Raw genomic sequence first — 22009 nt, 5'->3', positions numbered from 1 at the left:
AATTTTCTAACTTTTCTTACCCAGCATGTGCTGGCACTCTATGGGAATAAGGGAATCTTTCTGTTGCGCCAGTGGCTTTTGTATTCCGTTTCTTTTTTTCCTTTTTTTTCTGACGCGTGTATACTACCGCTTGCATATCCGGGCGTGCAAAAACTTTCTGATCATTTATTGCTCACAGGGGCGCGATTACATCCGTTCACAGGCGGGCACTGGTACACGCAAATGATGCCGCCGTGCCAGCGTTTACTCTTTTTATTTTTGAGGCTCGCGCAAGCTCATGGCATCTCGTTGGCAATAAGATGAAGGATTAGCAGAGGTTTCTCACTCTTTGTTTTCTGATGGGCGCATATCCATAGAGCTTTGCTGAATGCGCTCGCCTATGCAGTTTGATTACGTTATGGTCAGATTATGGTATACCAAGGCAAAAGTTATTTTTTCTCACTTTAGTTTCCCTGAAAAAATTACGGTAATAATATTTTGAAATAAGTCTCTGAATAATTTATAAACGTGCAGTAAAAGAAGCTACTCTTGGGGGTCGCATTTGGCAAAAAGAAATCCACCTTCAGAGGGTTTTGCCCTGGATCAGTATGTGCAAGTTGCACTAATTATAAAAGCTTTGGAGTGTGCACTTGAGCACAGCAACCATGCTTCCGGCATGCAAGCACGAACAGAACACTGTCCCGCATTATTTCTCTTAATGGTGACATTAGATGCACCGTATCATTAAACAGCTAGGCATAGACAACAAGAACCCATGGCCACAGCAGAAGGTTCATATTATCGAGGTTTAACTGCATGTAGTTGTGTAAATAAAGTGTATACTGGTGTGGTAGGAGGACGGCAATTTAATGTTTGTGCTCGGTGCGCGGGGCCGAGAGGTGAAATGCGCGGGCTTTTCAGTGCTTGTGTTCGGTGTGCGGGGCCGAAAAGTGCGGGAGTGCGCGTGGATGGTGCGCGTGGTCGGTGCGCGTTCCATGACAGAGCAGCTAGAGCGACGGAGCCAACAAGCTCAGCGGAACGGGCCAGCTCGGTGGGCTCTCGCCAGGCTCTGCTGATCGAACGGCGGGCCACGTCTCGACGTCAACGATCCCAACCCTGTTAAACCGGGTTTCGCCACGGTTCGCTGTCCCTGGAGGCCGAGCTACCGGACGGATCCTGCGATGGTCGGGATTCGCCCCGGCTCCCTGACGTTCCGATACGGGCTGTGCTGCGGCGTCCAGCGCCATTGCGGCGTCCAGCGTACGGGCCATCTCCTTGCATCAAGGAAGACGACGATCGCCGGGGGGCGCTGCGCGTGTTCAGCCATCTTGGCCATCTCAGCCAACAGTCCCTGTTGATAAATCGTGTCCCGCTTCTACCTGTTTGACACCCCGTCACACATTGGTGGAGGTGCTGGGTATTCTTGCGAGACGACGGATCTGCGGTGCGACCACCATGGCACACCAACCAGAATCTGCTTCTGCGTCGCGCACACCGATTGTTGAAGTCCAACCCCGGGACCCTGGAACGTTCAACGGGACATGGTATCAACGTTGAGGAATAGTTTACGCTATACGAACGGGTGAGCGATTCCAACCACAGGGACCTGACAGTCATGCTGGCCAATGTGGTGTTTTGTCTTAGTGGAACGGCGAAGTTGTGGTATGACAATCACGAGGCCAACTTTGGAAGCTGGGATACATTCAAACAAAAGCTCCGTGACCTGTTCGGTAAGGCCTCCAGTCGAAAAATCGCTGCGAAGCAACAGCTAGCTGTCAACCCGCGCCAAGACGTCCACGGAATCATACTTGTCGTACATACAGGATGTATACTGGCACTGTGCCGTAAAGCTGACAGTAACATACCAGTCTGACAAGGTTGGCCACGTCCTGAAAGGGATAGCGGATGACGTATTCAATTTGCTGATGTGCAGAAATTGTGCTACTGTTGATGCCATGATCGAGGAATGTCAGCGGTTCGAGCAGGCTTAGAGCCGCCGTATTGAACGACCATTCGCCCGGCTTCCCAACACCGCTGTCACGTCTTCGTGTGAAGAGCGGCCGCAATCTAACCTTTCGGGCGAATTGACAAGGATTGTCCGCCGCGAAATCAAGGCAATGGCTCCCGCTAGCCTCTTTACCAGCTCTAACGCCAGCTACTCGAGCGCACCAGCGGTTTCACTCGTCCAAGCCATCGTGCGAAACGAACTCGCGAATCTCGGGGTTCACGCTGCTTGCGCCGTTGTCAGCCCGACTCCCGCTTCCGGGGCCCCGACATCGTTCTCTCGGTATCCACGGTTCGCTCCACGATATCAGAAACCTGCTGATTGGCGAACTGAGGATGATCGGCCTATCGGCTTTAACTGCCGCCGTGTCGGGCATGTTGCTCGCTACTGTAACAACCGCTGGTCGTTCCCGCAACGTACTCCATCCTTTGGCCATGCTCGCCGCCTTGATCGCAGCCATTTTGAGCCACTATCTGCCGCACACCATTACAATCCTGACGCCGCCACGACATTGTCCAGCCGCTCGCCGTTACCTAGAGGTCACCAGTCGCGTTCGCAACCGTACTGCCGTCCGTCCTCCCGCTCCCCGCCACCTCGCCGCGCCCCGTCGCCAGGCAACCGTGGCTCCTTCACTCCGGAAAACTAAACGATGCAGCGCCCGGAGGTAACGCTGCATCGACGACTCTGCCCCAAAACCCTCTAGATACTCTGCCGACTCGACGCTGTGTGCTGGGTGTTGATGGCGGGACGATTTCTGCACTTGTCGACACTGGGGCATCTATTTCTGTCATGAGCTCTGGTCTTTGCCGTCGCCTAAAGAAGGTGGTCACACCTGCGGTTTCCCACGTTTTATATTGGTAAATAAAGTGTTTTCAATGTATAACGGCTCATTCCTTAAATGCAGGCACACATATATTCTCCAAGGTACATCGCAACTCTAAAGGAATTAAGTTCTAGAGGGCATGGTAGGTATATGCCCGGGCCAAGTCGAATGCAGAGGATCATTTTTAGAAGGCCTTCTATAATGTATACCTACTCAATAAAGAGCTACACTAGGCAAAATTAATACAGAGCCCGTCACAACAGGGCTTCTTCGTGTAGGTGGTGCATGAGATACCAGCCTACAATTAATAAATATTTGTTGTGAAGCACGCAAACCCAATAGTAGCATAAGGCAGTGCATGCAAAGGATACGAGGCAATGCCCTCGTATGTATGGCAGTGGATACGAGGGATACGAGGCCCTCGTATGCATATGTGGGATACGAGGCCCTCATATGCATACGTGGGATACGAGGACACATATCCAATAATCTCGTATATACGAGCCACATATAACAGGCATATACGAGATTTTCTAAACGGGGTGTTACTTTCGAAAGCGATACTTATGTGTCGTTTCTATTCCGATAGCAATTATACGGACACTTCAAGCGGATTTCTCCCATCGCCGTCGCCGTCGTCGCCGCCGTCGCCGTGAGGTTCCTTTAAAGTCCAAGGGCGAGAAAATCGTCGCCGCGCGCCGTATGCGCGAGTGAAAGCGCGCGCGCGACGCGCGCTATCACGGAGAGCGAACGCCCGGCGGAAAGCAAGCGCGACCGTCGCGCGAAAGGCCGTGGGGGTATGGGAGGGAGGGAGGGAGGGAGGGAGGCGGGGCGACGCTGTGCTGATTCACCAAATGCTTATCTTGCAACCGGGCGCAAGGGGAACTGGCCACTCAATCTTCCTCGCGAAAGCGAGAAGGCAGCGTGGGAGGGAGGGGGGGCAGCGTCTCCTCTGCCAACAACGTCTCCTCTGCACAACTTCTCTGCACTTTGCCCCGCGGTGCCGGTCGCCCGCACCGTCTCTTATCTCCACACGGCTCTGACCTTTGTATACGCTGTGCATTCGCTGCTCAGTTTCCGTTGAAGCGATTGACCGCGCGAGCCTTCGCCAGCTGCGGCGGCTGCGCTTGCTGCCAGCGTTTTGACAGTCGTTGTCTGCGGTCATTCAGTGTGATCTATTCATGTTTGCTTGTGAGCGCGGACATTACGATTGTTAATTCAGTTAGTAAGCGAATGTATCCTAGTTTATGCAGCCGATAAAACCACTATCCCTACTCCGAATAGCTCTCCACTAATTTGCTATCGCCATGGATGCTTCGCCTTTCGGGCGAAAATGCGAAATTATTTAAGTACTCTTCTAAAACTTTCCGAACACTTGTACTGCTCGCGCACTTATTGACACCCTACTGAATTTCCGTTTGTAAATATGGGCCTAAATAACTTTTTACAAAATAAATCTGCTACACAGCCCCGGAAAAAGAGAACACACAAAAAAAAACATCGGCCCAACACAGGGAGCTGTTTATTGGACTATTAAAAAAACGTCGTGCATACGCCCCCACCATTTCCAAAAGCGTTGACGTCACGCGAAAATGCATTGGCATAAAGAAACTCTTTTCTACAAAATAGCACCCCTGGAACAACGAGTGATGCATAAAAGTGGACGCGCTTGACATGCCAAGGTTTCGACGATCGTTGACTGTGCTCGCCGCTATCGTTGTGCCTTTAGTGTAGCCAGTTATTGTGGGCACATGTTCGCCCAATAAAAACTTAGTTTCACCATTCACACTGTCTTTCTTCACCATCGCTACAACGTCTGACACCCTCCTAGTCCATAGGATAGAGGCAATTTAATGGGTGATAGATTATGCTAGGCGGTCGCTGTCAAAAGCGGATGACAATTGTGCTCCCCGCAGGGGCGTCTGCGCGAGCAGACGTTTGGTGTGTTGCGACACCACGGACCCGAGCACATGGGGGTTGGACCCTCCCGCGTGTAGCCGTGCGCGGCTTAGCCGTGTCTGGGGAAAGGGGGATCCTGGGGGTTGAGCCGAGGCCGGGTGTTTGGACCTTTAAGGCCCCCCGGCGGAGGCAACACACCTCTTCGGCCTCTGCTTCACATAGACGGCACCTCCAGACTGACCCACCTGGAGGAAATCGGCAGTCGCCTTTTCCTGTCCCCCTCTTCAATCTTTTGTCTTTCTCTCTCACTTTTCCATCTGTCCTGTCTTCTAGTCACTTCTTCTCACTTCCGAATTTCTGGGCGGCAAGGGTTAACCTGGTGTAGCTATCCAACCTTGGGTATTTTATATTAGGTTATAGCGGCGATGCATGGCTGGCGTCTGCAAGCATTCCATCCTTGTAGCGTCCCCTTGTTGGGCTCGGTGGTGGGTGGCTACCATCGCCGCCGAATTTAGCAATTTTATATGGCAAATCTATTTCCCCCACTTCCTGATCGCTCCCTGAAAAGGGGGCGCACCGATGACACTTTCAACTTTTTCATGAAACCCAAAGAAATATTTCCCAAGTACCATGTCATTCATAGCCAACACGAAACGAAGACAGTCTGTACTATATCTCCATTTGTCGTAGCAAAATGCCTGACAGAAGCAATCGGCCCAGGTTACAAGGTAACTAAGATGGGAAGCGGAGACCTCCTTCTGGAAGTGCGTGATAAACCCCAGTATAACAAATTGTCTAAACTTGTTGCATTTGGTGACATCCCCGTCTCAGTGGGCCCTCACAGGTCAATGAACACTGTACGTGGTGTCATCTCGGATGACGACCTTCTAGAACTCAGCGAAAGCGAGCTGTTGGATGGATGGCAAGACCAAAACGTAGTAAAGGTTCAAAGAATTAAGTTAAGGCGTGACGACAAGGAAATTCCCACAAAGCATGTAATTATTACGTTTGGAACAAGTGACCTTCCAGATTCAATCGAGACGGGATATTATAAGCTCCGTGTACGACCGTACATACCCAATCCGCGCCGATGCTTCAAGTGTCAGCGTTTTGGGCATGGGTCTCAGAGCTGCCGAGGGCGCGCTACTTGTGCAAAATGTGCTTCTAAAGAACACGCCTCAGATAACTGCACTTCCACAACCCATTGTGCCAACTGTGACGGAGACCACCCCGCCTATTCGCGATCGTGCCCGTCATGGAAGAAAGAAAAAGAAATATTACAACTCAAAGTCAAGCTAAACATTTCCTTTCCAGAGGCGCGCAAGCGTTTTTCTGCCCACAACCAGTCCAGTCTTTCCTACACCGATGTGGCGCGCCGGGGGGCAGCGTCACATCCTGCGGCGGCTGCCCGAGTCACACAGAGTGTGACAGCGGTGACACCATCAGCCCCCCTGGCAGGAGCAGCCAGTGCTGTTCCGCCCCCTGCCAAGGAGGGCCAGCAGACCCGCGGGTCTGGGGGACCCAGGGCCACTGCCCGTGCAGATAGGCCCGAAACCCGTGCAAACGTGCCCGCTGAGCGGGCACTATCCACCGCCTCAGACGAGGTGATGGATACAACAAACAAAACACCGGCGTCTCAGACGCCCAAAGAACGGCGCAGCTCCCTCGAGCGCGCCGGCAAGAAAGGGAAAACCCCCATCACGGGGCCTGGAAAGGCCTCGTGAGCTAGCCTAATTTACCTCTCTTAGACACACAGCACAAAACACATATAAAATGGATACACAGATCGTACAGTGGAATGTTAGGGGTTTACTCCACAATCTAGATGACATTAAGGAACTCCTACATAAGTACAATCCAAGGGTGCTGTGTGTCCAAGAAACACATCTTAATTCTTCCCACACGAACTTTCTCCGGCAGTATGCCATTTACCGAAAAGACCGCAACGACGCCCTTGTCTCGTCGGGCGGTGTAGCCATAATAGTAGATAGAGGTGTTGCTTGCCGGCAAATACAGCTTAAAACGCCTCTAGAGGCAGTTGCTGTCCGTACAGTACTATTTAATAAGATGATCACAATTACCTCTTTATACATCCCCCCAAACTACCACCTGTCAAAAACAGAATTTCACAGTTTTATCTGTGAACTGCCCGAGCCTTATATTGTCGTGGGCGATTTTAATGCACACCACACCCTTTGGGGAGATTGTCGCTGTGATGCTAGAGGGCGCCTAGTAGAAAGCTTCCTCCTCTCTACAGGTGCATGCTTACTAAATAAAAAAGAGCCTACATTTTACAGCATGGCAAACAAAACATATTCATCTATCGATTTAAGCCTTGCATCTAGCACGCTCGTACCATACCTAGAGTGGAACGTGATTAAGAATCCATATGGGAGCGACCATTTTCCCATTGTCATAAAATTAACAAAAGCAGATGAGTGCTCTCCACGGGTCCCCCATTGGAAAGTCGAGTCAGCCGACTGGAAGCGTTATAAAGAACTCACGCGCATGAACTGGGAAGACATCTCTACACTTCCTATCGATGATGCAGTGGCGTATTTGACAGCGTTATTGTTGATGCGGCGTCAATATGTATCCCCGAAACAAATGGATCGCCTTCTAAACAACGTGTTCCCTGGTGGAATGATGAATGTAGAGAAGCACGAAAAAAACAAAATAAGGCTTGGAATCACCTCCGTGACTCTCCGACTACAGAGAATCTTATCAGCTTCAAGAAAATAAAATCTGAAGGAAGAAGAACACGCCGCCGTGCCAAAAGGGAAAGCTGGCAGAGATACATCTCTAGCATAAATTCTTATACAGATGAAAGAAAAGCTTGGACAAGGGTAAACAAGATAAAAGGTCGTGAAACTCATCCTCTACCATTAGTGAATACACAAGGAGACACTCTTGAGGCCCAAGCTGATTCTCTAGGGGAACATTTTGAATACATTTCCAGTTCATCCCATTATTCAGATACATTCCTGAGACACAAGCGACAAGCAGAGCGACTGCCTCTGGATCGGAAAGGAGAAAGAAATGAACCTTACAACCGTCCGTTTAACATGGCAGAATTTCAGGCTGCACTAAATTGTTGTAATAAATCGGCCCCCGGAAACGATCGAATAGTTTACGAGATGATAAAACACTTACACCCCGAAGCACACAAAACACTCCTATCGCTTTTCAACGCCATTTTCTCTGCCAGCTATATTCCGTCCGCCTGGAAGGAAGCAATCATAATACCTATTCTTAAAGAAGGCAAGGACCCGTGTTCGGCCAGCAGCTATAGGCCTATAGCCCTGACAAGCTGCTTATGCAAACTCTTTGAGAAAATGGTAAATCGACGCCTGATCCATTATCTTGAAATCAACAAAATAATAGACCCCTTGCAGTGCGGTTTTAGGGAGGGTAGATCCACAACTGATCACCTTGTCCGCATCGAGGCGAATATCCGAGATGCCTTCGTGCACAAACAGTTTTTATTATCGGTATTTTTAGATATGGAGAAGGCATATGACACAACTTGGCGTTTTGGAATTCTCCTTGATCTGGCTGGAATGGGAGTCCGAGGCAACCTGTTGAACGTGATTCAAAGCTATCTATCTAACCGCACGTTCCGTGTTAGGGTTGGCAATATCCTATCTCGTCCATTTACTCAAGAAACAGGTGTACCTCAAGGTGGTGTGCTGAGCTGTACTCTCTTCGTTGTGAAAATGAACTCGCTCCACACTGTCGTACCTCGTACAATGTTTTATTCCGTGTATGTGGATGACGTGCAAATAGGTTTTAGATCATGTAACATTTCTATCTGTGAGCGACATGTTCAGCTTGGGTTAAACAAAGTATGTAAATGGGCTGACGAGAATGGATTTAAACTGAACCCTCAAAAAAGCACTTGCGTTCTTTTCTCGAACAAGAGAGGTATACTACCTGACCCCTGTATTCATCTTAATGGACAGCGGCTACCTGTGAGCCATGAACATAAATTTTTAGGCCTCATTTTAGATTCTAAATTAACATTTATCCCCCATTTGAAATATCTGAAAGCGAAGTGTTTGAAGACAATGAATCTACTGAAGCTATTGTCCCGGACATCATGGGGAAGCGATAGGAGATGCCTTTTGAGCCTCTACAAAAGTCTCATAAGGTCGCGCCTCGACTACGGAGCTATAGTATATAATTCCGCTGCACCCAGTGCTTTGAAGATGCTAGATTCCGTTCACCACTTAGGCATCCGTCTTGCTACAGGTGCCTTCAGGACTAGTCCTGTAGAAAGCCTGTACGTTGAATCAAACGAGTGGTCACTACATCTCCAAAGGACTTACTTAAGTTTTGCCTACGCCCTGAAGGTTGAATCAGATAGCCAGCATCCATGTCATTCTACCATTCGCGACTTGTCCACGGCCAGGCTGTTCCGTAACCGCCCGGCCACTAGGCCTCCTCTGTCACACCGGTTGGAAGCACTTTCAGAAGAAACAGGCGTCCCTCTTCTAAAGAATGTCCTAATGCCTCCTACTAGGCTTCCACCACCTTGGGAGTGGCAGACCATCCAGTACGATATCTCTTTCGTAGAAATATCAAAATGGGCACCTGAAGCACACATACATTCGCATTTTCTTGGACTTCGGGAGAAGTATTCTTGCAGTGAATTTTATACGGACGCCTCCAAATCGTTTACTGGTGTTGCTTACGCAGCTTTGGGACCGTCTCTTTCAGTGTCCGGGGCACTAAATCCACATACAAGTATTTTTACAGCAGAAGCATACGCAATCCTTTCAGCAGTCAACACATAAAACAAATGAATATTACAAAGCAATTGTGTTCACAGACTCATTGAGCGTCGTTAGAGCTCTAATGAGTCTACGAAAACACAAGAATTCAGTTTATAACGAACTGTACAGCTTGATATGCTCAGCTTACAAGGACAACCAAGTAATCATAATATGCTGGGTACCTGGCCATAGAGGCATTAAAGGCAACGTAGCTGCAGACGAAAGTGCCACTTCAGTAGTTTTAGAACATACGAATAGAAACATAACCATCCCTTCCACTGACCTAAAGCCTTTCTTGCGCCATGAATTACGAAAATATTGGCAAAGGCAGTGGGATAATCAAGTGCAAAATAAGCTACATGAAATCAAGCCAAGAATTGGGAGATGGATATCTCAGAAAACAACAAGACACAAGGAAGTGCTTCTTTGCAGGTTAAGGATAGGACATACCTATGGAACACACTCGTATCTCCTTACAGGAAGTGATCCTCCGACATGTGATAGGTGTGGCGACATACTTACAGTTCTCCATGTCCTTATCCAGTGCCCAGAAATAGAAGCTCAACGTAAAAAGTACTTTTATCCCGCGTATCGTGAGTACATCCCCCTTCACCCAGCATTCTTTCTTAGCCATGAGCCGCTTTTTGATTTTAATGCCGTCTTAAAGTTTTTAGCAGATGTAAACACGTTACAAGTCATCTGGCCAGGGTATCTGTAGCGCAGTCTCGACTTGCAGGCTGCAGCTGCAGTGCAAAACATTTTACAGCACGTGCCTCTCAGTCCTTGATTTCAAGGACCTCGTGAGGCAATAGTGCTATTGCATATACTTTATTATGTCACCGCTTTGTACCGAAACCTTTACGCTCATACCTCACATCATTAGTTTTTGTCATTATTTTAACGCTCATATTTACGCAATTTATAGCGATTTGTTTTAGGCCTCTTTACAGCCACCTTTTATGTACCATTTGCATCCTACTGTCCACTCCATCCATAATGCATTCAGAACCCATCACCATGTGTCATGGCGCTCTTTGGCCATAGCTGGCCCTTGCGCCATTAAACACTAACATCATCATTGGGCGAGAATGCGGTGGCCGCCGCATTCGGAAGCGATTGCGCCCCTACGGAAGGCTAGTAGTGGCTGTTGTGTTGTTGAATCCCAAACCAGCAATGTGCACACAAAGGGGTTGATGCGAGCAGTGAAATTCCACCGACTCGCAAAGGAATGCACGAAACAGACAGCTGACAAGCATGTGTTACTGCTGTGCGCAGTACAGCGTAAGTAAACACTTGTTGAATGCGCTTTCAGCTTCTCGTCGGAGTTCACGCGTCCTGAAATTGATTATGAGCACTATACACTGAACAAGACCGGATTTCATTCCTGCATCACTAGTGCACCGATCAGTCGAGATTCTGTGAGGTGCGAGGTGAGGTGTGAATTCTGAATCTGTTGACGTAAAGGCAAATGACGGCTGCACGCTCGCACACAGTGGAAGACTCAGCGGCCTATGCACTTGCCGCTGGAAATGCAACACTCTCGTTTGAGGGAGTAGGGCGACGAAAGCTTCGAAAAAAAAAAAGAATTACACGTTTTTGCGCGTATTTAAGTTTTGTCGCGCAAAGACACAGCGAGCAAGCTATTGCTATCAGAGTAGGTATAGCCTGGTTACACGTGCGTTTTCACGTGTATAGCCATCCTTGACTTGTGAAATGCACTCCGCACCGACGAGGACAACGCCATCTACGCTTAACGGAGATTGACAATGTCGCCTCCGATCAGGTGGGTCGTCTCAAAAATGCGTCTTCGAAGAGTCGTCCATTCAGTGGTGCGATGAGAGACCGATCGTAGCTCCAAACTCCCACTATATCTGTCGTTCGTACTTACTGTATTTTACTGTGCTTACTTTACTTTGTAATTAATTTCTTCACAAGCACACGCACACGCGGGGGGGAGGGGGGGTCCCATGTCTTTAAAATAAATGTTTAGAATCTGCTCAAACTGGCGATATGTACGATCGATCACGTCACACAGAGGAAAGCTGACGCTTGCCCCCCTCCTCCCCCCCCCCCCCTTGAAAAAAATTCCTGGCTACCTGGGGCACTCGTCTGACCACACATATGGAGTTCCTGAAGGAAGGAGGCGGTGAAGCGGAGCCGCGAGTGTGGCGAAGTCACGTATGAAGCGCCGGAAGTGAGAAGCGGGGCCGAGAAAGCTGCGGAGTTCTTTGGAGCTTTGGGGCCTCGGAAAGCGGAGGAGGGCGGTAATTTTTTCGGGGTCAGGCCGAATGCCGTCTTTGCTTGCGAGGTGGCCCAGTACTTCTATAGTCTTGTGGCAAAGTGGCACTTTTTGGTATTCAGCCGAATATATAGGGGCTTTAGCCGTCGGGCGCTCGCCGCACTCTCTGTGTCAAGCCCAAACCACAGGAGCGCGATTTTGTGCGCGACGTCGACGAGCGACGGCTTCGAGCAACGAAACGGGCCGTCGCGCGAACAGATCGCTTGTTCTTGTCGCTCGATCGCTCAGTTCTGGAAATCTAGAATTTGTCGCTCGTCGCCCGGAAGTGCTATGAGCGATTAGCCAATAGCGCGAAGCCGGAACTGGATATACATCAGACAAGTACTGTCGATTGCCGCACGGAACGAGCAAACGACTAGATTTTGATACGTGCAAGGATAATAACGTAGTGCAAGACCTTTCGAAATATTTATGCTGCTCTTTACGCCAGAACACATAATTTAAATTAATAAAGCACGCGTCATGCTAGTTTCGGCGATTATTTGCTGCCCTCAGACCGGCAGCGCCGGGGAGACGTAGCTCAAAGTCGTCGCTCGTCTCGTCGCTCGCATGCGGTACGACTTGTAGGCGACGAGCGAACGCGACAGCCAGCCCTGTATCGAGCTGCCGCCGCTAGTAAAAGCCGTGTATCCGTGGCTATTCGCTTGGGAGCCTTGAGTAGCGGCGCGCGAGCGCGCATCTATTTCATATTTCGCGTATTTCGCGGGCTTCTGTTTTTTCTTAGAAAAAAAAACAACCAGGCACACTTCCACACTAAATAAATGCTTGACTCGGAGGTTTTTGAGGTGCCCTACAACTTTGTAGTTTACATGTTTGCGATTCAAGCAATAAATAAAAAGTTCACTAATTAAAAGCAATAATTTATTATATTTCGTGATGAAAAAAATACTGGCTGTAAGTACACACGACTGTCGCTACTATGCAGTCAGTACGATTTCTCTAGAGCTCTTGGTCTTTTTTAAATCTTGGTCCAAGTTAACTGGGACACCCGGTATATTCAAGTTTATTCCAATTAAACACCTGTTGATAGTCTGCGCTTGCGTTTGTACAGTGTCCCGTTTTCTGTTTTTTGTGTTTTCTTGCAGGTTCCAAGACGTCGAGCAATCGCAGCCGTTTCATGCCGGGCAAGTGTCTTTAGAAAGCCCAATAAAGAATCTGATCAATGCAATAGAAATCGATCCCGAAGTGGCTTTATCTGTGCAAGCCGCGGCAGTGTTTTTGCCTGCAGGTACACTGTTCGTGGATGACATGACACTCAAATAAAGCTCTGGCGTAATGGTGTAATGTACATGATATGAACATCGTGTGCATTACGTATACCTTATCGACCAGACAAAGAGCTCCGTTGTTTGTGCTAGAACTCGACACTAAAATGACATTGTCCGCGAAACTAGCCTCAAAAGGCTTCCAACTTGTGCGCAGTTACAAGTGCGCAGTTACTCTGCCGAAAAAGCACAAAAAACCACCTGCTTCTGCGAGTTTCATAGCTTTGCATCATCACTCCTAGCACGGCACAAAATAAACAAGTCTTAATTCCGGTAAAAATCCATGCGCAAACGCACAACAACAATTTTAATAGAGAGGTTTAGCTTGTTTGGTAATCGAGTAAACGCGAGCGGACCAGGCGTTGGGGTGTTTTGCCGGAACCGTAAGCGTGAACGACCTGTATGGTGCTACCACCTGGTGACGCAGACATCAAACTGACAAAAAACAGCTAATATTGCAGTAACCAAGTGTATTCTACTTCGGCTTATTCGGCTTCGACCTGTATGGCTCATTGAATGTGAACCATGTTGACACGAAGTGCTGCCACTGAAGAAACAGGCCAAGCATGCCTACGCCTGATGAACTCGCATGATTATTTGCGTCTCAACGCCTACTACCACGGCCACTTATCACCTGCCCGCTAGGCATGGCGCAGCAGCAACACAAAAAGGCAGCGCTGCTTGGGGGCGTTGCATTCCGGCAACTTCAACATTGTATCAGACTGCTTTAAAGAGAGGATTCCTTTGCAACCCCCCCCCCCCTTATCTTATTGAGATTGGGTCACCAATCTCAACGACTGGACCCACGAGCGTAAGCAACGCTACGTGTACTTGAAGATTCCGCCAACACATGGTTTGTGAACCACGAGGCGACACTGATTGGCAAAAACACAGCGGAAAAAAGACACGGACACGAGAGAGCGACACGCACACAGCGCTGTCTTGAACTAACAGACTAAACGACTCTGAACTGCTTCCAGTCATCCGATATCTCGAGGGAGCTCACGTTGTTGTCCCACGCCCACTTACACGAGCATTGACATCGTACTGCCTGCGAAACGATGTCCTGTACAAAAAAAAATTTCGAGAACAGCCAAGAAACGTTCCTTCTCGTCGTTCCAATGGCGCTGCGCGAGGAACTTTTACAGGCGTGTCAGGACGATCCCTCTGCCGGCCACTTAGGCTTCGCGAGGACATTAGCGTGCATATGACAGAAATACTATCGGCCACACCTGTTTTCGTCGGTTCAGCGCTTTGTGCGAACGTGCCGTGACTGTCAGAGGCGTAAAGTCCCACCCGTCAAACCTGCCGGCCTCCTTCCGCCTTTGGTTCTGCCGCCGGCGCCGTTCCAGAAAGTGGGAATTGACCTTCTCGGTCCGTTCCCCACGTGTTCCTTGCAAAATAAGTGGATAATCATGGCAACTGATTATTTAAGTCGCTTTGCGGATAGAAAAGCTGTGCCGCGGGAACTGCTGCTGATGTCGCCAGCTTCTTCGTCCACAACATCGTGCTTCGTCACAGTGCACCCGCGCTGCTCATTACACAACGCGGTGCAGCGTTTACAGCGGAGTTATTTAAACAAGTCGTCACGCTGACACACACCGACCATCGAAGGACCAAAGCTTATCATCCCCAGACTAACGGCTTCACAGAGCGCCTGAAGAGAACACTGGCAGACATGCTATCCATGTACATTGATGTGGAACACAAAACATGGGATGAAATTTTGCCATACGGGACGTTTGCTTACAATACCGCTGTGCAGGAGTCTACCGAGTTTGTTAGTCTGTTAGTTGAAAATAACTCTCTAAGGTTTTTGGACGTCAAGCTGTGCTTGTCCAGTAGACACTTGTGCTGGCCCTTTGAACAGAGGAGCGGGAAACCGCTTCTCTCTTTCAAGTCAGCACATTCGAAATTAGTTAAAAGAGGAATCATTAATGTGTCCCTGGTCAATGCCCTCAGAACGTCATGTCCCCATTCAATGCAAATAAGTTTTGATGCGCAGATTGACCGCTTGTTATCTGCCGGATACACGAAGGCTTTTATATCAGCAGTCGCGGAAAAACTTTGTAAGCAAATCAAGCTGGGTGAAAACAATCGTGCACCACGTCCGCCAGTGGAAAAGAAAAAACTTGCAGTACTTCCGTATATACATGTATCCCACAAACTGAAGAGAGTAGGGCAACGCGCTGGTGTAGCGGTGGTTTTTTCCGCTCCGCAAAAACTATCGAAACTTTGTAGGTTTTGTTCGCAAACCAGGCGTGGGCGTTGTACTGTGAAACACAGGGATCGGTTAGTGTCCTGCACCACTGGCGTGGTGTACATGATTCCTCTCTCCTGTGGAAAAAAGTACGTGGGACAGACCGGCAGGTGCATAAACGATCGTCTCAGGGAGCACCATAATAACGTGTACAACACGATACAGGGTCATCTGGGCATTCATTGCCGTGATCACGGGTGTAAGCCCTATTTTGACAAAAGCGAAGTGCTGGCTAGGTATAATTCGCATCTGACACGTGAAATCATTGCGGCAGATTTCATAAGGAAATTTGATAGCTCGTGCGTCTGTTCACCTTCTATTGCACTTTCATCTCGGGAAATCGCATATCTTAACAACATTTGAATGACAAAGAGCCAGTATGCATTGTTAGCACGTGGCTATCATTATCATCATTCGAAATGATGCTGCAGTATTTTGCTAATTATTCACATGTTGCGCATGGCAGTGCCATATATATTTCTTCTCCCATGTCCTCATGAATAAACTGTTGCAAGTCAGCGCTGTGCGCGTGTCGCTCTCTCGTGTCCGTGTTTTTTGCGCTGTGTTTTTGCCAAAGAATCACCAACACGCCCAAGCTTCCACGCTAAATCAGCGACACTGATGTCATGGGAAGAATTTCGTCGACAGTTCCTCACTGCCTTCGCCAGGGCGGACAGGAAGGAGAGGGCGGAGTTAGCAATGGAGGCGAGAATTCAAGGCCCGAAAGTGCGAGTGACGGCGTACGTAGAAGACATGAATGGGCTCTTCAGATGTGCGGACCCCTCTATGACTGAAGCAAAGAAGGTGCGCCACCTAATGCGCGGCATCAAAGAGGAAATCTTTGCTGGCATCATTCGAAATCCGGCGACGACACTTGCAGAGTTCCACGACGAACCCACTACCAGGGAAAAGGCCCTTCAACAGCGGGCAAGGCAATACAACCGTGACACCGTGGTTTCAAGGGAGCTCTCTGCCGTTACCCTCGGCAACGACATCGGCGCCTTGCGAGAACTCATCAGGACTGTCATCAAGGAGGAACTGCAGAAGATTTAGACGACCGCTGCTCCAGTGGAACGACTTTCCATTGCGGAAATGGTGCGCGCCGAGGTCCGACATGGCCGTCCATGTTCCTGGACAGTACGAGGCACCACTGCAGGGACCGCATGCTGAAATGAGTTACTCTGAAGCAGTACGCCGACCACCACCCTCAAGTGCGTATAGCATGGTACACCCAGCTCAGCAATTGGACGTAAGCTTCAGGCCTCGCAGCCCACCGCACATCACCGAAGCAAGAACTAGGAAGAGCAACATCTGGCGCACCGCAGACTACAAGCGCCTTTGTTTTCATTGTGGCGAAGCCGGCCACATCAACAGAATGTGTCCTTATCGTCATGTGGGGCTCGTGGATTCTTGCCGAACGCACGTCGTCCACGACCTGGTGAGCAGCCGGCGGAAATAGAGAGTTCCGTCGCGAATCGTCGCAATAGTGATCAACGAAGGCACGAGCCGGAACGTCGTCTCCTGCTCGTTACAGGTCACCATCACCAAGCCAAGCCTTCTCTCGCGGCACTCTGAGACGCCGCTAGCTTAGCCCGGCGGGTCGGGAAAACTGAGTTCAGTGACCTCCGGAGGTGAGGCCGCTGACGTCGACGGTGCGCAAGACCCTCCACCACGACGACAACGACGAAAACAGAACGACGCAGACGTACAGACGCAGTCAAACACCGTACGAGAGGATTGTAACGTCGAGCATTCCCGTACTGCAGGAGGCCATCTGCTAACCCCAGTAGGAAGATGCACAGCGCGAGTGAGCATTCGTGGGTTTACGTACCTCGGAGATTTCGTTATCCTCCGAAGCTGTTCGAGGGACCTAATTCTGGGAATGGACTTTCTGCAGGCTAATGGAGCCGTGATTAACTACCAAAGTCGCTGGTAATGTTTTCGACGGCGCAGGCCTTAGCAGAGATCAGCACTGACGACACGTATGTCAACGCCTTGAGGATTGTCGACGAGAACATCACGGTGCCGCCAAGGAGCAGCGTATTGACCCTCGTAACCTGCGACGCATTCGACGACTATGAGGGTATTGCCTAGGCAAATATCTCGCTGTTTCTCGAAAGCCACATCTGCATCGCCCGGGGCCTTGTTGGAGTACAGAATAAGTGCTCGCAAGTTTTGTTGACAAACTTCAGCCATCAGTATCAACATGTCCCTCAAGGTACAGCTGTGCCCTTTCTGAACGACATTACTAACTTCTCCGACGTCGGCACGTTACAAGTGGCTTCACCGGATGCAACAACTCACGCCAGCCTGAGTACCCGCGTCCACATTCATGCTGATTTAGCAGATGTACACAAGGATCAGCTGCTGGGCCTAGTGACAGAATTCCCTGGCTGTTTTCCCACAGAATCTAAAGTCCAGCGCACCTCCATTACGCAACACCGGATAGTTACAGAGGAGTCGGCGCGGCCTGATCGTCAGCATCCGTACCGCGTGTCACCTATGGAGCGGGAGGCGATTAAACGTGAAGTTCAAGAAATGCTAAATGATGACGTCATCCAGCCGTCGACAAGTCCGTAGGCGTCGCCTGTCGTTCTAGTAAAAAAGAAAGACAACACACTCCGTTTCTGCGTTGACTACAGACGGCTTAACCGAGTCACCAAACGCGACGTTTACCTCCTGCCACGGATCGATGACGCTTTGGACCGTCTGCGTCATGCGAGACCAATCTACGAGACCCGTCAGGTCGCCTCGCTCGTTGGAGCCTCCGCCTCCAGGAATACGACATACTAACTGTTGTCTACAGATCGGGCCATAAGCATAGCGACGCAGACTGCTGGTCCCGTTCTCCTATTCCCTAGACATCGTCCGACTTGGAGCTAGATTTGCCGTTTCTTGTTGTCGTCGACGTGGTGCGCATGGCTGACTATCAACGTGCAGACTCTGAACTGCTTCCAGTCATCCGATATCTGGAGGGAGCTTACGTTGTTGTCCCACGCCAACTTTCACGCGGATTGACATGTACTGCCTGCGAAACAATGTCCAGTACAAGAAAAATTTCGAGAACAGCCAAGAAACGTTCCTTCTCGTCGTTCCAATGGCGATGCGCGAGGAACTTTTACAGGCATGTCAGGACGATCCCCCTGCCGGCCACTGAGGCTTCGCGAGGACATTAGGAGACTATGGCAGAGATACTATTGGCCACACAAGTTTTCGTTGGTTCAGCGCTTTGTGCGAACGTGCCGTGACTGTCAGAGGCGTAAAGTCCCACCCATGAAGCCTACCGGCCTCCTTCAGCCTTTGGATCCGCCGCCGGCGCCGTTCCAGAAAGTGGGAATTGACCTTCTTGGTCCGTTCCCCACGTCTTCCTTGCAAAAGAAGGGGATAATCGTGGCAACTAGTTATTTAACTCGCTATGCGGAGACAAAAGCTGTGCCGCGGGGAACTGCTGCTGAAGTCGCCAGCGTCTTCGTCCACAAGATCGTGCTTCGTCATGGTGCACTCGCTGTGCTCATTACTCACCGCGGTGCAGCGTTTACAGCGGAGTTATTGAAACAAGTCGTCACGCTGACGCACAGCGACCATCGAAGGACAACAGCCTATCATCCCCAGACTAAAGGCTTAACAGAGCGCCTGAACAGAACATTGGCCGAAATGCTATCATGTACATCGATATGGAACACTGAACATGGGATGAAATTTGGCCATACGTGACGTTTGCTTTCAATACCGCTGTGCAGGAGACCACCGAGTTTACACCATTCGAGCTCGTTTACGGACATCGCGTTACAACCCCTTAGACGCCATGCTCACGGTAGACCACGGAACCACAAGGAATGACACCACTGAAGAGTTCGCCGAGAAAGCAGAGGAAGCTCGTCAGCTTGCTCGGAATCGCATCCGCACCCAGCAGAATACCGACGCCTGCCGTTACAACCGGACCCGACGGAACGTCCTGTACTCACCAGGCGACCACGTGTGGGTGTGGACACCTATCCGACACCGTGGGCTCTCGGAGAAATTGTTGCGCCGCTATTTCGGCCCCTGCGAAGTTGTACGCCGCCTCAGTGATGTGAACTATGAGGTGGTGCCTGAAAGCTCTGATCCTGGTTCAAATCGACGCCGTCCCCGTGCTGAAGTTGTCCACGTAGTACGGATGAAGCCGTACTACGCACGCGAGGATCAAGCAACCCTCACAAACCGCTTCAGCCTTGTATACATCCCTGTATGTTTTTTTTTCTTTTCATGGTGGCACCCTTGCCCATAGTGCTCGCCCGCTGCCCTTGAATCGACCGGATTGGTCGCTTTTGAGATGGGAGCAATGACGCGAAATAAGTTGGCAAGTGGTTACACTGGCCGCTTGAGGCGAGAACGATGAAGTTCATGGTTGTGCATGCGCTCTGCGAGGTCCAGCAATTATGAAAGGCTGACGTGTTTTTTTGCCTATCTGTTGCTGGTCAACTATTCTAGCTGTACTAGCTGGGTGTGAATATAACAATGAAATCAAAAATGTTCATTTTATAAGAATTTCATTGATACCAATGACGATGTGCACGAATGAAAGCTACCACTGTCATACTGAAGCTGGGAAAACACGGGGAAGGCGGTAGATGGAAATTGAAGACGACGAGCAAAATGAGAATAAGGTGAAAGCAGGAGCCAACGTTTCGACAAGTGCCATATTTTGCCTTGAAAAAGACAAGTCCACTTTTCGAAACGTTGGCTCCTGCCTTCGCCTTGTTCGCCTTTTGCTCACATCGAAGCTGGTGATTCATGATCACTAGTGACTCGGTCCCAGTACCTTTGAATTATCATAATTTAATCGTCGCTTAAATAACTTTTCATTTGATATCCATGATGCTATGCTGCATGAAAGCAGGAGAGAACCGAACCGAGCGCATCTCTTGTGGTCCTAATGACTCGATGTTATCATTTGGAAATTCTAACAAAAATGCTAATTATATTTCAGTTTGATTGATATCAATGACGACATGTGCGAGTGAACGCTGCCATTCGCAGAGAATGTAACCGATTCATAATCTCTAATGACTTGAGCAAACCAGTTCCTTTCCTAATAGGCGTGTTTTAATCACTTGTTTTATAGCATTTCATTTGATATATCCATGACGTTATGGTGTTTAAAACAGTGCGAACACTGAACTGTGCATAGTAACTTTTTTATCACTAGTGACTTGGCCTAATCAGTTAGGTGTATCATGCAGTAAATTGCTAATTTCATGAGATTATGAATAGTGTCGCAGACGACGTATTCGATTGAAGGGTATACTGATAGCGGCAGCAAAAGTGATTGATATTCACTAGTGACCAAAGGCCTATCAGTGCCTAGTGATCATCACTGAGTCACTCTTTGTGTTTCGGTTGATACTTATGACGACATTGTACCTGTGTCACTAACTCCTAATGATCAAATGCTGAAATTTGTCTCCCGAGTCGCTCTAATACACGAAGAAGAAAAGCATCCAAAGGTTGTAGTTTGTCACGTTGGCTTGTCGTCCTTCGGTCCCCCTGTGTTCGATCGGTGTTTATTGACCCTTTTCGCGGCGATCCCGTGGGCGCTCCCATGTTTGATCACGTGGTGACGCGTCCATTGCTTTCCTCAACTGCCTCCGTTGCCTCCTTGTTTACAATGGAAGTGTATGACGCCGGCGTGGCTTAGAAAACCTATGTTTTCGGAGATATCGTAGACGGTGACTAGGTGGACGACACGAAGCTTTGATCACAGCTTCAGAGAACATGCAAAAGCGATTTTGGAGCCGATTAAGCTATGTCCAAACGGCGCAAGCAGCATATATGGTGCTTGTTCTAAAAGCGGGGCTAAATATGTATTTCAAGCTTTCCGATTATGAATTCAGTCAGGATTAGGGTGTTTTGCTCTTTCTTCTTTATTCGGCAAATATTTTGAAGCAGTGGCTTGTCAGTTTATGACTCAGTGAAGTTCCTCGGTGAGGCCACTATCTGATTTTTCTTCCTAATCGCTCGCGGGTGTGCTCAGTTCCTATATATTTGTTCTTGCTGCGCACAAGGTTTGAAACGTAGCTGTTTTGTACATTGGGTACCTTGTAGCAAATATATATTACAGCTAGTAACTCGCTTACTCTTGTGGACCATCACGGAACATTCAGCTTCGACCATTCGTGCCACAGGTGTAGTCCGTCATTTATTGTGCGTATACAGTGCGCATATACTCAAGTGTGCGCCCATTAACTTATTCTTCATACGTCGGCGATAGAGTGGGCGTAAGTTTTCCTGCCATTTGGGAAAGATGTGTATAGATAACGTGCGCGAAACTTACTATGGCAGGAAGCGGCGCTACTCCCTTTGTCATTGTTTAACGAGTGGTACTCACTCATGCCGACGTTCTGGGGATGAAGCCCTTTCTTTGAAGGTTAGCGATACAAGGCTGTATCCTCTTTCTGTATCCTCGAGGAAAGCCGTGCATCACGAAGTGCCGGTAACACGTTCGGACAGTTGCAGCAGCGGTCCGCGAACTTGGCCACACAGATTCATTCTATTCCTTAACATGCCAGTCACTATTTTTGCAGCCAACTACTGCACACGTCTTCAATACACATGAATGAATCCACATGATTCAATACAGCATGATTGGAGCAGAGTGTGTTAGCGAAAACTCAGTTGCATTTCCGACAGCTGATCGCACAGAAGCAAGGTAGAAGCGGTAATGG

The sequence above is a fragment of the Dermacentor silvarum genome, chromosome 10 (genome assembly GCF_013339745.2).
Source record: "Dermacentor silvarum isolate Dsil-2018 chromosome 10, BIME_Dsil_1.4, whole genome shotgun sequence".
Lineage (NCBI taxonomy): Eukaryota > Metazoa > Arthropoda > Arachnida > Ixodida > Ixodidae > Dermacentor > Dermacentor silvarum.
The sequence above is the reverse complement of the archived record's forward strand: the minus strand, read 5'-3'. Positions refer to the sequence as shown.